Consider the following 14,840-nt stretch of genomic DNA (forward strand, 5'->3'; position numbering starts at 1 on the left):
AATAGACTGTGTCTATTACAAACGGTCCTTCCTATTTGGGTTCGAATTTACCTTTCTTCTTGGAGGTGATAATTATTGGTCGGCGAGCAGTGAGGACCAGATCTTCTTCCTTGAAGCTTCTCTGTCGGACTCTTTTGTTAAAAGCCCTTGACATCCTGGCTTGATAAAACTCGATGTGTTGTTGAGCCTCCAAACGCTTTTCATCCAGCCTCTCGAGCTCTTCGAGACGCTTCTGATGTTGTTCCTCCGTCGTCATCTCCGTTGCGAGGGCGATCCGAAGGGACGGAATCTGAATTTCCAGCGGTAGCACAGCTTCACATCCGTATACCAGCGAATACGGGGTAGCTCCTGTAGGCGTGCGTATGGTGGTGCGATAAGCCCAGAGTGCTTCACCGAGTTTATCGTCCCAGTCTCGTTTATTGGTCTTCATGAGCTTGGACAGGATCTTAATGATCGTTTTGTTAAACGCCTCAGCTAATCCATTCGCAGCGGGATAATAAGGTGTTGATGAAACGTCTTCAATTTTGAACTTGTCACAAAATCTGATGAAGGCGTTGCTTATAAATTGCGGACCGTTGTCATGAATGATCCTTCTTGGCACGCCGTGTCTGTAGATGACATGATGCTTGATGAAATTGATGACGTTGTTCGTCTTTACTTCTTTAAGCGGAATTGCTTCAGCCCACTTTGAGAAGTAATCCGTGATCGCCAGAATGAATCGATCGCCCTTGACTGAGGGAGGAAAAATAGGACCAACAATGTCCATACCCCAAGTCTCGAACGGCCAAGACGTGGTTGATGTGTGCAACTGCTCTGGCGGTTGATGCATATAATTTGCATGTATTTGGCAAGCATGACACTGTCGGCTCATCCTCTGGATGCATCTTGATCTGGTTATATCCCGAAAATCCATCCATGAAGGACATCCTCTCAAATCCACATGTATTGTCGATAATGACATCCGTGATTGGGAGAGGGAAATCGTCTTTCGGACATGCTTCATTCAGGTTCCTGAAGTCGATGCAAATCCTGATTTTGCCATTCTTCTTCATGACGGGAACGATGTTGGCTAACCAGTCTGGATGTTGTTCCTCTCGGATAAATCCTGATTCGATCAACTTCTTAACCTCTGCCTCAATGGCTTCCATAATCTGCGGACGAAACCGTCTTTGCTGTTGCTTGACAGGTTTGGCATCCGGCTTGATATCGAGGCGGTGCATTGCGACATTGGGGTCGAGCCCTGGCATGTCTTCATAATTCCATGCGAAGACGTCGATATATTCCCTGATGAGAGCAATCAATTCCTCCTTCTCATCTGGGGGAAGACTGTCGCTGATGAATATAGGCTTTGGGTTGGCCTCATCACCCATGTTAATCTGGACTATTTTATCTTCAGTGGGTGGTTCTCTTTGCTCGAACCTATCGCCATATTGCATATTCAGATGGTGAACCCACGGGTCTTCCCATGTTGGCATTTGATCGTCGTCTTCCATGGTGGATGGATCGGCTGTAGCCATATTTGACATTAGGGTTTTGAAGACTTCTCCCAGACTTGTATCGGAGTCCCACTCTGAAGCATCGGGAGAGTATCCTTTCTTGGCTTTGTTAGCAATTTGATCGATGATTTGCCAACCACATTCGTCATCTGATGAAACATAACCTAAGCCTCGCCCATATTTATAATAATCCTCAGGTTTACCTTTTGGTACATATACTGCTTTGGCTGGATTACGAGGACCTCGATCGAAGTATAAACCTTCTCCGAGTGTGAAATCGTAGCCCTGCTTTTCCATGAGCTTGCGCGCTTCTGGACTATACTTGGATAGATGTCGACCAGGTTTGTCATCATCTTCGTCTTCACTTAGGAAATGATCTGGTAACGGAGAGCTTTTTCCTTTACCGTAAATCACTTCTTTAGCACCTCTTACTTTGTTCGGGATGACCATGGTTGTTCCGAAAGAATGCTGGAGGTGTTCCTTCGTTACATAGGATGATCGGATCGGCATATACAACTCAGGATTGTCGTACAGCTCTTTTATCACATCATCAAGAGACAAGGAGTACTCTAAATCATCTTTTATTGCAATATCGGCAAGTTGCCAGTTACAATCTGCATCTGACGATTGTTCATCGTCAAGATTGATTACAAAGGGTACAATGTCATTTAAAACAAAACCGCCATTGTAATCGAATCCGGCTTCAGAATCAGCTTCTTCTCCGCTGTCTGTGCCCTGGGCCGATGGTTCAGTATCGGATTCGTTACCATAAAGGAGAGAATCGGTGAAATAATTCTCATACCCCTTGAATGGTTGCTTATCCGCGACCACCGTCCTAACCTCATTGTCAGTGTCGACATACTTCAAACACTGATGGAGAGTAGATGGAATTATCACGTTACTATGGATCCAAGGCCGACCCAATAGTAAGTTGTACGAAGTCTCCGCATCGATCACATAACACGTGACTTCTGTCTTCAGATCTCCCATCTGGCACTTCACCCGGATCTTACCCAAGGGTCTTGACCCACTAGTGTTGAATCCATAAATAACAGTGCCTGTGGACGCCAACTTGCTTACTGGAATGCTGAGGAAATGCATCAATCGAAGCGGCATAATACTCACAGCAGAACCCGGATCCACTTGGATTCGGTTGACTTGGCTGGAGCCAATGTATCCGACGAAATATAACGGCCGATCGTGGTTCGAATTCTTCGTCTGCATATCTTCTTTGGTGAAAGTAATGCAGGGAAGGTTCTTAGTCGCTATGTTGCACTGTTGACTCAGCGGTTCTGGCTGTTCATGCACCGGCTTGACTTGAGTCAGAAATACCTCTGCATTGGCCAAAGCTTCTTGTAGGGCCTCCCTGGTTTCTTTGGATAATCGCAGCAACTCATACAGCGTTATCCGTGCAGGAATGTTGGCTAATTGCGCCATAATGTCGAAGCTATGCGGAGTCTTCGAGCTTTCCGGTTTGTCTCTTCCAATTGGACGACTGAAACGAGACTGCTTCGGATTCTGTACCTCTTGGGGATTCTTCTCTTTTGGTTTATTCACCGGTTGTCGTAGAGCTTCTTTACCCGGTGTGGGACTTGCAATCACTCCCATCTCCGTGAGAGTTTTGGCTGGTCCCCGCTTGTTCACCCCCTGCTCACTAGGTGGCGGATAATTGTAGTGGTATTCATTTCCGCTCCGTGTCGCAAAAGCTTCTTGTTCTTCTTCAGAGAGCGGGAAAGTGGGGATTCTTTCGTCATCTTCCCCTGGGATAGCAGAGACTCCATAACAAGACTTCCCTTTTCCTTTAGACTTCCTCCCGGATGACGAACCGGCCCATTGTTCATCTCCAATCAGATCTGGATGAACCCAAAGGATTTCGCCATTTGGGGTTGTGTGCGGCACAAGTCCCTTTTGGCGCTGTCCGTGCGGGTCGTCATTCACCGTCTTCATCCCGACTTTGGTGACGCGTTTTGGCTCGAACCAAGTTGTAGGCACCGACCCAAAACTGATTGACACTGCGTTGGCCCCCACATTCTTGGCTGGTTTCGGGGTTATGACTCCTACGTCGATTAACGCCTGGATCTTGTCCTTGAGGTGGTAGCATGATCTCGTAGGGTGGTGGACCGCTCTGTGGTACGCGCAGTACTTTGGATCCGTCACTTTGCTGGCCCCTTCTTGATCCACGATCGCCGGCAACTGGATCTTGTTGTTCTCCAACAGGTATTTGAAGATGCCGGGAACTTCATCATCCTTGAAGGAGTACACTTTAGGAAACCTCGGCTCCGCAGATTTCTGCTTCTGAGGCCGTTGTTGCCATTGTCCTCGAGATTGTTGGGGTGCTTGTTGCTGTGGTTGCAATTGAAAGGTTTGATTAGCATCAACTGCATTAGCTTGTGCCTTACCTTTCCCCCGTGGGACGAAGTTTTGCTTTGGAGCACTTGTCGCCGGTTGGCCTCTTTCCGCCTTCTTTCTCTTGAGGAAGGTGCTGTTCCCATTGCTTCCAACACGTCCAACGCAAGGTTGTTGTGGCAAGTTTGGAGGATGAATTCCTCTGTGATCGGGTCCCGGCAATTCATCGCCTTGTTCCGGAACCTTTTGACGAAGGTGTCGACTAACTCTCCGTCTTTCTGCTTCTCATCGAGCAACGATCCGATAGATATCTCGGTGTCGTCGTCGAAGAAGTTGGCCAGGAACTTGGTCTCCATGTCATCCCAGCTGTTCACGCTGCCTGGCTTGAGGCGGCGATACCAATCGAAGGCGGCTCCGCGAAGAGTGCCGACGAATGACCGCACCATCAGAGGCTCATTACCAGAGATCACCCCCAAGTGCGATTTGAAGTAAATCAAATGCTGGGTAGGTGAACCCATCCCATTAAACGGCGTGAAGTTAATTAGATTAAACTTCGCCGGATATGGGATCGATTCCCATTCTCTTGGGTATGGGCAAGGAATGCCTGTTTTCTTCGTCTCTTGAGCGGAGATCAATGTGTTGATTTTGCTCTCGAGGTTCTTGATCTTCAGATTTTCGCCTGTGTCTTCATTGTCATTCTCGTTACCACCCCATGCATTGACAGGATGATCATTGGTATTCTGAGCGTTTGTATCCTCATCTTCCAGATTAACCGGGTTACGACGATTCTGCTCGCCTTGTTGGTTCGCCAATGCTTGGATTTGTTGGTCATGCATTTCTCTCATCTGCTGCATGGCCATCTCCATCTCAAATTTGAAACTTTCTTTCTGCTTAGCCAAAGCGTCTTCAAGCATCTTGGCCATCTGTTCCGCACTTATCATCAGGGCCTCGCGGGGTTGTCCCTCGCTGGATACTGTATTATCTGATGCCACCACGGAGCCGGCATCAGATTCTTTATCTTCTGAAGGGCGTCTTGTCCGAACCCTACCATAGGTTGCTCGCTCGATGGTTCCGGACTGCAGACGGGTTCTAGGCCGGGAGGCTTTCAGAATCGACTCGAAATCATCCCGTGCCGATGTCCCTTTGCTGGTCATATTGGTGGTGACTCTCGGAAGTTCTCCGTCTTCAATCACCCTTCTTCTTCGTTGGAAGCGCCTAGTTCACCGTCTTCGACCATTGTTCTTCTTCTTCGGAAACGTCTAGTCCTTGGCTTTGGCGCTTCCATGCTGAGTCTTTCAAAAACTGAAACTCTTTCGGGGACCGCCTTAATGCAATTGCATTCCGACAATACCGCCCGAATGAGTTTGGAACAGGGACATTGAATTTCCTGTTCTCGGGGACTCCTCTTCCTGGTTCTATTCGTACCCCCAGCACGATAGTACAACTCGTCATTTTGACAGTCGGAGTAACCTATCGTGTGCGGGCACGCCTTCTCAGGTATAACACTATCACTATCAGATGATAATGTTTCCATCTGAGGGTGACTTGCCTTCTTTGGGCTTTCAAAGGTTACCCGCCTCAAAACATGCCTTTTTGGGCGTGAATTTTCGGCGTGCTCTTGGACTTCAATGCGCAAATTGGTGCGCGCAGCTGCCTTGAGCTCTTTGTCATGCTGGAGGTGATGGCGACCCACCCTTCTTCTTCGTTGGAAACGCCTACGCCTTGGTTTTAGCGTCTCCGTACTGAGTCTTTCGAAAACTGAAACTCTTTCAGGGACCACCTTAATGCAGTTGCATTCAGACAATACCGCCCGAATGAGTTTGGAACAGGGACATTGAGTTTCCTGTTCTCGGGGACTCCTCTTCCTGGTTCTATTCGTACCCCCAGCACGATAGTACAACTCGTCATTTTGACAGTCGGAGTAACCTATCGTGTGCGGGCACGCCTTCTCAGGTATAACACTATCACTATCAGATGATAATGTTTCCATCTGAGGGTGACTTGCCTTCTTTGGGCTTTCAAAGGTTACCCGCCTCAAAACATGCCTGTTTGGGCGTGAATTTTCGGCGTGCTCTTGGACTTCAATGCGCAAATTGGTGCGCGCAGCTGCCTTGAGCTCTTTGTCATGCTGGAGGTGATGGCGACCCCCAGTATGTTGAGTCGTTCTGGGCTTCTTCATCGGGCCCAAACGCTCATGAATTGGAGCTTTGCCTCTCACGTCAGGAATTGGACCGAGGCGCTCCAAAATTGGTTTCTTCTTGCGGGATGACTCTGCATGATCTCCCGGAGAAGTTATTGGGATTAGCGGCGACTTTGGTTGATTCGCCGGAGTTTGACCTTGCTTTGAAGGTTGCACTGGTTGCTTTTTGGCCTGAGTCGCCACTTCAGACTTAGGCTTCCAGACTTGGCGGGTTGGTGGTGGCTTCTTCGTCACCTCCTTTTGCAGTCTTCTACGGGCTTCTTGAGCTTGAGCCCGTACCTGCGCTGACATCTCGGCTTCCAGACTTGGCGGGTTGGTGGTGGCTTCTTCGTCACCTCCTTTTGCAGTCTTCTACGGACTTCTTGAGCTTGAGCCCGTACCTGCGCTGACATCGCGCGGTGCTTGCGAATACGCTCTTCAAGTGTCGAACGGTTCCGTTTGACGCGGACCCATTCGTTCTTTGGCGGCTTGTAAGAGTCGCCGTTCATTGGCGGTTGAGGCTGTTTGCCTCTTCCATTCTTCAGATCCGCGTTGTAGCTGAATCCGTCCGTAGACTCCATCGCCTTAGCGAATTGCCGCGCAAGGCGTTGACGACGCCTCTGGCGGGCTCTCTTTGAGAGAGTCACAACGCCCTGAACAGTGGAGGCGTTGGCGGGAGCAGAGTTGACCTGATTGGAGGTCGGTGGAACTTCATTTGACGCAACTTCGGCGTCAGTTGGGTTGAGAGCTTCGTGGGCTTCCCGAGCAGCTTCAAACCAACGAGCTTTTCTCCCGGAGGAGAACTTCTTGGACTTGCGGGGGGAGATAGAGCCGGACGAGGACACGTACTCCTCGAACTTGGCTTGGTCGAACTCGTACTCGACCTCCTCCACGACCGGGATTGCAATCCGCGGCTGCGACGCATCGATCTCGTTGGCGAGATCGTCGGCTCCCACTGTGGTCGCCAGATTGTTCGCGTGGAAAACTGTTTTCTTTTTCATTGATATGATTGTCATCTTGGGTTACAAAGATCCGGTCTTTTATAGATCCGGTTACAACTAAATCAAAGAAAAAAAAATAAAAATTACAACTTTCCTCTTGTGAACAAATCGCAAGCTCCTGTTTTGCGGTTGCTTGCTTGTGTGGGTTCTTTGCCAACGCCGGGGTTAATCCGTGGACCACCGCGCGATCTAGATCCGGTCGGATCTACACGATTATGCGGGTATTATTCCACGAAGGGAATAATAGCCGGGAGGGATTAATCCACCAAGGGAATAATCGCTCAGATCTCGAGATCTAAGACCAAGCTTAGATCTGGAGTGTAGTCTCGTGTAGATCTCAGATCTGTTCTTTCTTCCTCTCGAGATCCTGCCTTTTCTGACGTGGATGGTCGCCGAGGATCAGATCCGAATGTGCAAGTCTTCTGGTCTTCAAAGCTCGGCTCTGGGATGAGCCACCTTGAGGTGGCTCGGCTTGGGCCGAGCCACCTGAAGGTGGCTCGGCTTCGGCCGAGCCTCTCTAGGTGGTGGGTTTGGTTGTTTTCCGTTGTTTCTGGTTCTTTCTGTGATTCGGTTCTGTTTCGATTTGTTGACCTGATTTGGCAGTAAGTCTGATTCCTAATTAAGCAGTAAATCCACTTCTGAGTTCGAGTCCGAAACTGATCTTGATTCGATCGTGATTCGTCTGAGTCTGTTCTCGGTTGGATGACTCGTTGATTCTTTGACACTTGGCTTGATTCCGAATGCGTATGGATGCATTCCGTCGCTTGCGTGCGATTCGTCGATCTCGTCGCCTCGTTGGTTCGTCGGTTTATGCCGAACTGTGCTAAGGGACCTATAAGCAATTTTATATGCCTACAGCCTCTGGTTGAGTTCTTTCTGAGAGAAAAGGTACTTCAAACTCTAATGATCTGTGAGTAGGTCGAACTGCACTCAATACATGTAATGTATTCATGTCTTCAGTGCGAAGACTACTGCTGCTAGCTCCAAGTCTTGCATAGGATAATTCTGCTCATGCGTTCTCAACTACCATGAAATATAAGCCACTACTCTCTGGGTCTACATCAAAACACCTCCTAGACCCACAAATGATACATCCGTATAGATGACAAATGTCTTATCACTGCTTGGGATAGTTAGTACCGGCGCTGTAGTCAACTTAGCTTTTAAAGTCTAAAAGGCCTCCTGACACTCAGTGCCCCAAACAAATAGTACATCCTTCTTTGTAACGCGTGTAAGTAATGTCGCAATCTTTGAAAAGTTCTGAATGAACTTTCTGTAAAAGCCGGCCAAACCCAAGAAACTACAAATCTCTAAATCGGTCTTCGGCGGCTCCTAATCGAGTACTGCATCAACCTTAGCTAGATTAACTGCAATGCCCTCTCTGCTGATGATGTGGCCCAAAAATCTGACCTCAGATAACCAACACTCACACTTACTAAACTTGGCATATAAATGATGCTCCCGTAATGTCTACAAAGCCAATTGAAGATGTTGCTCGTGCTCTACTTCCGATCTCGAATATATAAGGATGTCATCGATAAAAACGATCATGAACTGGTCCAAGTATGGACGAAAAACCTAGTTCATCAAATCCATGAATACTGCAGGTGCATTGGTCAGCCCAAATGGCATGACAAGGAGCTCGAAGGACCCATATCGAGTCAGAAAGGCGGTTTTAGGAATATCCTTCTCCCGAACTCGTAACTAATGATAGCCAGAATGAAGATCAATCTTCAAGAAATGTTGTGTTCCCTGTAGCTGGTCGAACAAGTTATCAATCCTTGGTAGTGGATACATGTTTCGGATAGTGACCTTGTTCAACTCACGATAATCTATACAAAGGTTCATACTGTCATCCTTCTTCTTCATGAAAAGGACTGACGCTACCTACGGAGAGTGACTCCGACGAATAAAATGCTAAGATAGCAACTCATCCAGCTGAGTCTGTAGCTCCCTCATCTTAGCAGGTGCCATACGATAGGGTGCTAGGGATATCAGTGTTGTGCCCGGCTGAAACTCGATGTAGAACTTAACCTCTCTCACAGGAGATAACCTAGATATGTCCTGAAAGACATCTTGATAATCTGAGATAACTCTAGTCTCACACAAATCAGCACTCTGATCCCTCAGCATCACCTCCTCGATGTACGCTAAGAATGACTCCGCAAATTGGTTGCCCTGTGAGGTCTCTATGATCAACTTAGACCTATCAGACCCCCGCAAGCTGATTGTTTTAGTAAAATAGTCGATACTGACATGGTAGGATGATAGCCAATCCATACCGAGAATGATGTCAAAATCCAACATCCGCAAAGTGATCGAATCGATGATAAACTCAAACTCATCTAAACAGATGACACATCTCCTACAGACACTCTCTAATAGGGATACCTCCCCTAAAGGAATAGAGATGGATAACGATACAACTAAAGAATATGCGACCAACTGGAGCCTATCCATAAAGGTATGAGAGATAAAAGAATGCGAAGCTCCTGAATCGAACAAGATCGGAACTTGGAAGGAATTCACTAAGAAAGTACCTTCTACTATAGCCCCGCTCGCATCATGATCACGTGGTACGACTGTATATACCCTGCCGGTGGCTAGCGACTGCTGGACTGCTAGAGGTGGAACATATAGGACTATATGTCCCTCAGGAATCTCATGGATAGTGTGAATCTTGCCTGCTGGCCCCTCGATCCTCTGTTGTTGGTTATAACCGTGGCCCTGCTACTGCTGACCCTGACCACGGTTCTGCTGCTGACCATGTCCTCATCCTTGCTACTAGCCCTAGCCACTGCCCTGCTGGCCTCCTGCTGGTGCACTACGACAATCCCTAGCCTTAGATGCGCCTGCAATATTAAAGCTTGGAGGAGAGTTTCTTGATGTTGCGTTGTCGAATAAAAGATAAATTCAATAGTTACATTGAATATAAAATTTTAATTAGTATTGTTGTTCTGAAAATTTTTAAGCATTACTTTTGAATTCTTTTAAAGTGTATTATTATGGTTTTGATGTGTTTTGAATAAGAAATAAATGCTAAATTTTAAATTTGATTTATTTTTGATAAAATTGTTCTATTCATGCTTTTTGATTGAATGCTTATGTTGAGCATACGTAACCTAAAATATGGATGTCACATCTACCTCTTAGATGATAGGAAGGGAGGTCATGTATCTCCTATATAAGAGTTCTCAACAAGGCTACTCTCTCATTTCTTAAAGGAATTTTGGTAGATTATTTTCACATTAACACCAAAATTTTGTCAGAATTTTTGAGTAAGAGGTATCAAAGTCAATTTTTTGCTAAATTGTGTTCCAAAGTTTAAATTGGGTTCTAAAGTTAAATTATGAACTTTGGGGTATTTTTTTGGGCAAAAAGAATAATTTGGCTGTCATAGTTAATAAGGTAAACTTTTGGGTATATTTTGGACAAAAGAAAACTTTTAAATTAAAAATAGATTAAACATGGGGTATTTCAGTACAAATAACTCTTTTTCCTAATTTATAGTAGAACTTTTAATATGATAAAACTATTGTTTAAATTATAGTATTTCGTTATTTTCATTGAAAAAAAATTTGATGCTAAATTCCGTGCATAGCACAGGTAAAGAACTAGTATAGTATTATGTGTTTGCATGTCACCTTCTCATATGGCACACGATAGTTTTTTGTGCCTTTAGGAATACAACCAATTTCTCATTGGCCAAAAGACCAATTTGGTCCTTGTATTGGGGCTAGTCCCCGTACTTTTTTTCCTCAACTCAGTCCCTGTACCACACCTCCATTACAAACTAATTCCTTTTTGACATCCATTAAATATTGAGTGTTAACTTTTTGTTTACAACTATATTACCCTTAAAGACTTGAGAAGCCCCTGTACTTTATTAATTTTCTTTTACCATCAAGCAAAATTCATGTAAAAATGCATTGTTGTATATATAAAAAGTAAGAGCTTACACATAGATACACATTCACATTTGTATATGATGGACTGAATCATTCATCACATGTTCTAAAATCGTCACGGATCGAAAAATCATGTGAACTAAAATACCCCACCTACGACTAAAAACCAAATTTTAAGAATGGCCCAAATTATACAGAACCCCTAAGAACTTTTGTTGTTCTGTAGTAAACCCCCAATAACTTTCAAAATTGCACCTAAACCCCCAATAACTTTTGCAAAAAAAACCAAATATCTTTTGGGTAACTTATACTAAACTCCCAATAACTTTCAAATTGCTTTATGTTGGCTTTTGATCTAATTTATGGGGTTTATCTGCAAGACATGGAAGTTTATTGGGGTGTTTTTCACAATTTTAAAAGCTACAGTAAAACATGCACCCTGAATCCTACGTTGCTGCTGTGCTCTCGGATCATGCTGTGTTCCCTTCTTAAACTGACCCTGCTACTGGTACTGAAAGTCCTAACCTCGCTGTTGGGGTCCTCGAGGTCCGGCAAAAGGTCTCTTGCCCTTGCCCTTGTTATTCTGTTGTCCTGACTTATCATTACCCTCCTTGTTCTTCTAGAACATTGCACTCTCTGTCTCATGCACGATGGCTGCATCAGCTACCTCTCTAACTGAGCAAAATCTCTTGGACACGAGGTAGCGCCGAAGGCTTGGACGAAGCCCCATAAGAAACATCTTAGCTTGGTGCTCTCCTGACTACCACATGATTGTAAATCTAAGTAGACAAATGAACCGACTCTCGTAATCTGCTAGGGACTTATCTCCCTGCTCCAGTCTGGATAACTCCAGCTCTTTCACGGCTTGTGTCACGGAAGAGATGTGTTGTTCATCAAAGAAATAGAAGAAGTCCTCCCATAGGAGTATCATCCGGTGCTTTGGGGTGAACTGAAGTATGTACCATCCTCCTGCATAACCCTTTAGACTGAAAGCTGCCATCCTCTATGTAAAACCCCAAAAGTTTGAATAAATTGTGTAAATGTTAATAAATATATTACATGGTAATAAATAACCATTTATGATATATATATATATAATATATATATATATATATATAATATATATATAAATATATATATATATATATATATATATATATATATAATATATATCTATATATTATATATATATATATATCATATAATATATATATATATATATATATATAATATATATAAATATATATAATATATATATAATATATATATATATTTGTTTCATTGTAGCAATTCTCCATTTTTGTTTCGAAATAATATTGAAATTAAGACCTGCGACACCAATAGGCATATATTGACACCATGATCCCTAACCATATATGTTATATATATATATATATATATATATATATATATATATATATATATATATATATAATAGTATATATATATATATAATATATATATATATTGAGTTGTAGAATTCCCATTTTTGTTTCGAAATAATATTGAAATTAAGACCTGGACCAATAGGCATATTGACACCATGATCCCTACTTGATACGAAACAGAACAAGCACTTATACTGAAATACTTCAATCGACGCAAAAGCGCCTAAAGTTAAAAACTGCTTATCCAGGGGATGTTTTTTATTTGCATTCACACCTTTTGGAAAGAGCCGCTAAATTAGGTTCCAAGTTTTGGCGATTTTCTTTTTGCGGTTGGGTTACCATTATCCTTTTTCTTGTATGTGTTCCTAAAAAAAGGAATTTGTCCATTTCTTTTTCTTTAGACCTCGTAAGTATGCTAGAAATTGATTTGAGATCAATTCAATGTATATATGTGAATATAGGAGTGAAATCATGCACTATATACACGAGCCTGAAATATGGAAAAACGATCAGTTAAGAGTATACGTGTTTTACACACTGATACAGTTCGAATTCGGAAATACTCAAAAGACATAGGTTGTAGGTCTCTTCAACATATTTCCATCAAATTTTAAATCACCTTATTCCAAGGTCGGATGAAGAAGTTACAACCAAAATACCAAAGGTAGTTTTCCCAATCAGACTAGGTTTCCTGGTTTGGGTCAAACGTGTTTTGTTTTGGGTTTGCCTCTATAAATACATGTGTTTTTCACAAAAGTTCTTCTCTTTTATGATATTTCTGAACCCTAGCAACCATCCTCTCCCCTCAAAAATCCTAGATCAATTTCTTGTGAGTTTTGTGAGCTTTATGAAGAAAAATACCGACACAAGGGCGAGATCATCGACGTGTGGCAAGGGACAACGAGTTGTTTGCACTTTTAGATTGCTTGTTGTTCATTTAAGAGGCTTGCACATGAGATTAAGGCAAGATCATCTTTATCCAAACATACACCCTTAGTTAATAAATGATTTAAGATGTTTAAATCAATATTTTACATGTTTAAGATTAAACCGATGTGAAAGAGATGAGATTCTTAACGATTAATCTTAAACCAATGTTAGATCTATATGTTTTTTTTTTGTTTATTTAGTAACATGATCATGATCATTAGGGTTGATCTTAATTTCATTTTTAAGTTGTTAATCATGCTTAAACCATGCTTAAACCCTAATGTAGCAATTAATTGAGTTATCATATTAATTAATCATTCTTGAACCCTAGGTTTGTGATACCTAAAGATATGAACGAACTTGAATCAAATTATTAAGCTCTTAAATTAATCAAATTATGGTTAACATCCTAATTAACCAATTTTCTCAATTAACACATAAATTATTAGCATGATTAACTAAACATGGTAAAATCTAAACATTTAACAGAGGTAGTTTCATTTAAATATATTTGCATTACTTAGGTATCATAAACCTAGGATTTAAGCAACTTTAATTAACATGTAAACTCAATAAATTGCATAACTAGAGGTTAAACATGAATTAAATATGATTAGCAAGTTAAAAACAAAAAATTTAGAGCAATCCTAATGATCATGATCATGAAACTAATGAAAACAGCAAGGAAAAACTACAGATCTAACATTGTGTTAAGATTTATCATCAAAAATCTGATTTTTATCACATTAGGTTAAACTTAAATATGAAAATATCGATTTAAACATCTTAAAACCATTACTAATTACAAGGATAGGTTTGGATGAAGATGATCTTATCTCAATCGTTGTGTTAAACTCCTGAACACGCGTGCAAGACCCTTTTCACCTAGATCGCAAAACCCTTTTCTTCTCGACAAACACCTCAAGATCTCTCCCAAAACTCAGAAATTAGGGTTAGGGTTTGAGGAGGGAGGTGGCTGCTATTAAATTCACGTGAAAGAGGGTAAAAATAACTTTAAAATGAGTATATATATTCATATATGAAACTAGGTTTGAAACAAAACGAATCCGACCCGAAACCCATAAGAAATCTGGAAACAGCCCGACTAGTCGACTAATACTACTATTAGTCGACTACTAATAGTAGTAGTCGACTACTAACAACACAGATTCATATTTTGCATGCTTCGTGCATGATTCTCTTCTATACTCGTATATATATACATTGGATTGATCTCAAATCAATATCTAGCATACTCAAACATCAAAATATATTATTATCATCATATAAAAAATTTATTATTATTCATTAACTCCTCTATGTGTGCCATAAATGACTCTGCATTCTTGTTACCTTGTGAGGTTGCTACTTGTGATACCCTTATTTTCACACATGGCTACAGTCCAATGTGAACCCGGAGATGTCAAACCTGCCATGCACCCAAACTGTGCAACAACACATTTTACAAATCATGTTTATATCCTCTAGTGTAATCAAACATAAGTGTAGGTACAAAATAGGCAAAATAAGGGAAAGTATATGCAATACACATGATGTAAAAAGATATATCTCATAAATGAAATCATATCTCA

The sequence above is a fragment of the Asparagus officinalis genome, chromosome 1, assembly GCF_001876935.1.
Source record: "Asparagus officinalis chromosome 1, Aspof.V1, whole genome shotgun sequence".
Lineage (NCBI taxonomy): Eukaryota > Viridiplantae > Streptophyta > Magnoliopsida > Asparagales > Asparagaceae > Asparagus > Asparagus officinalis.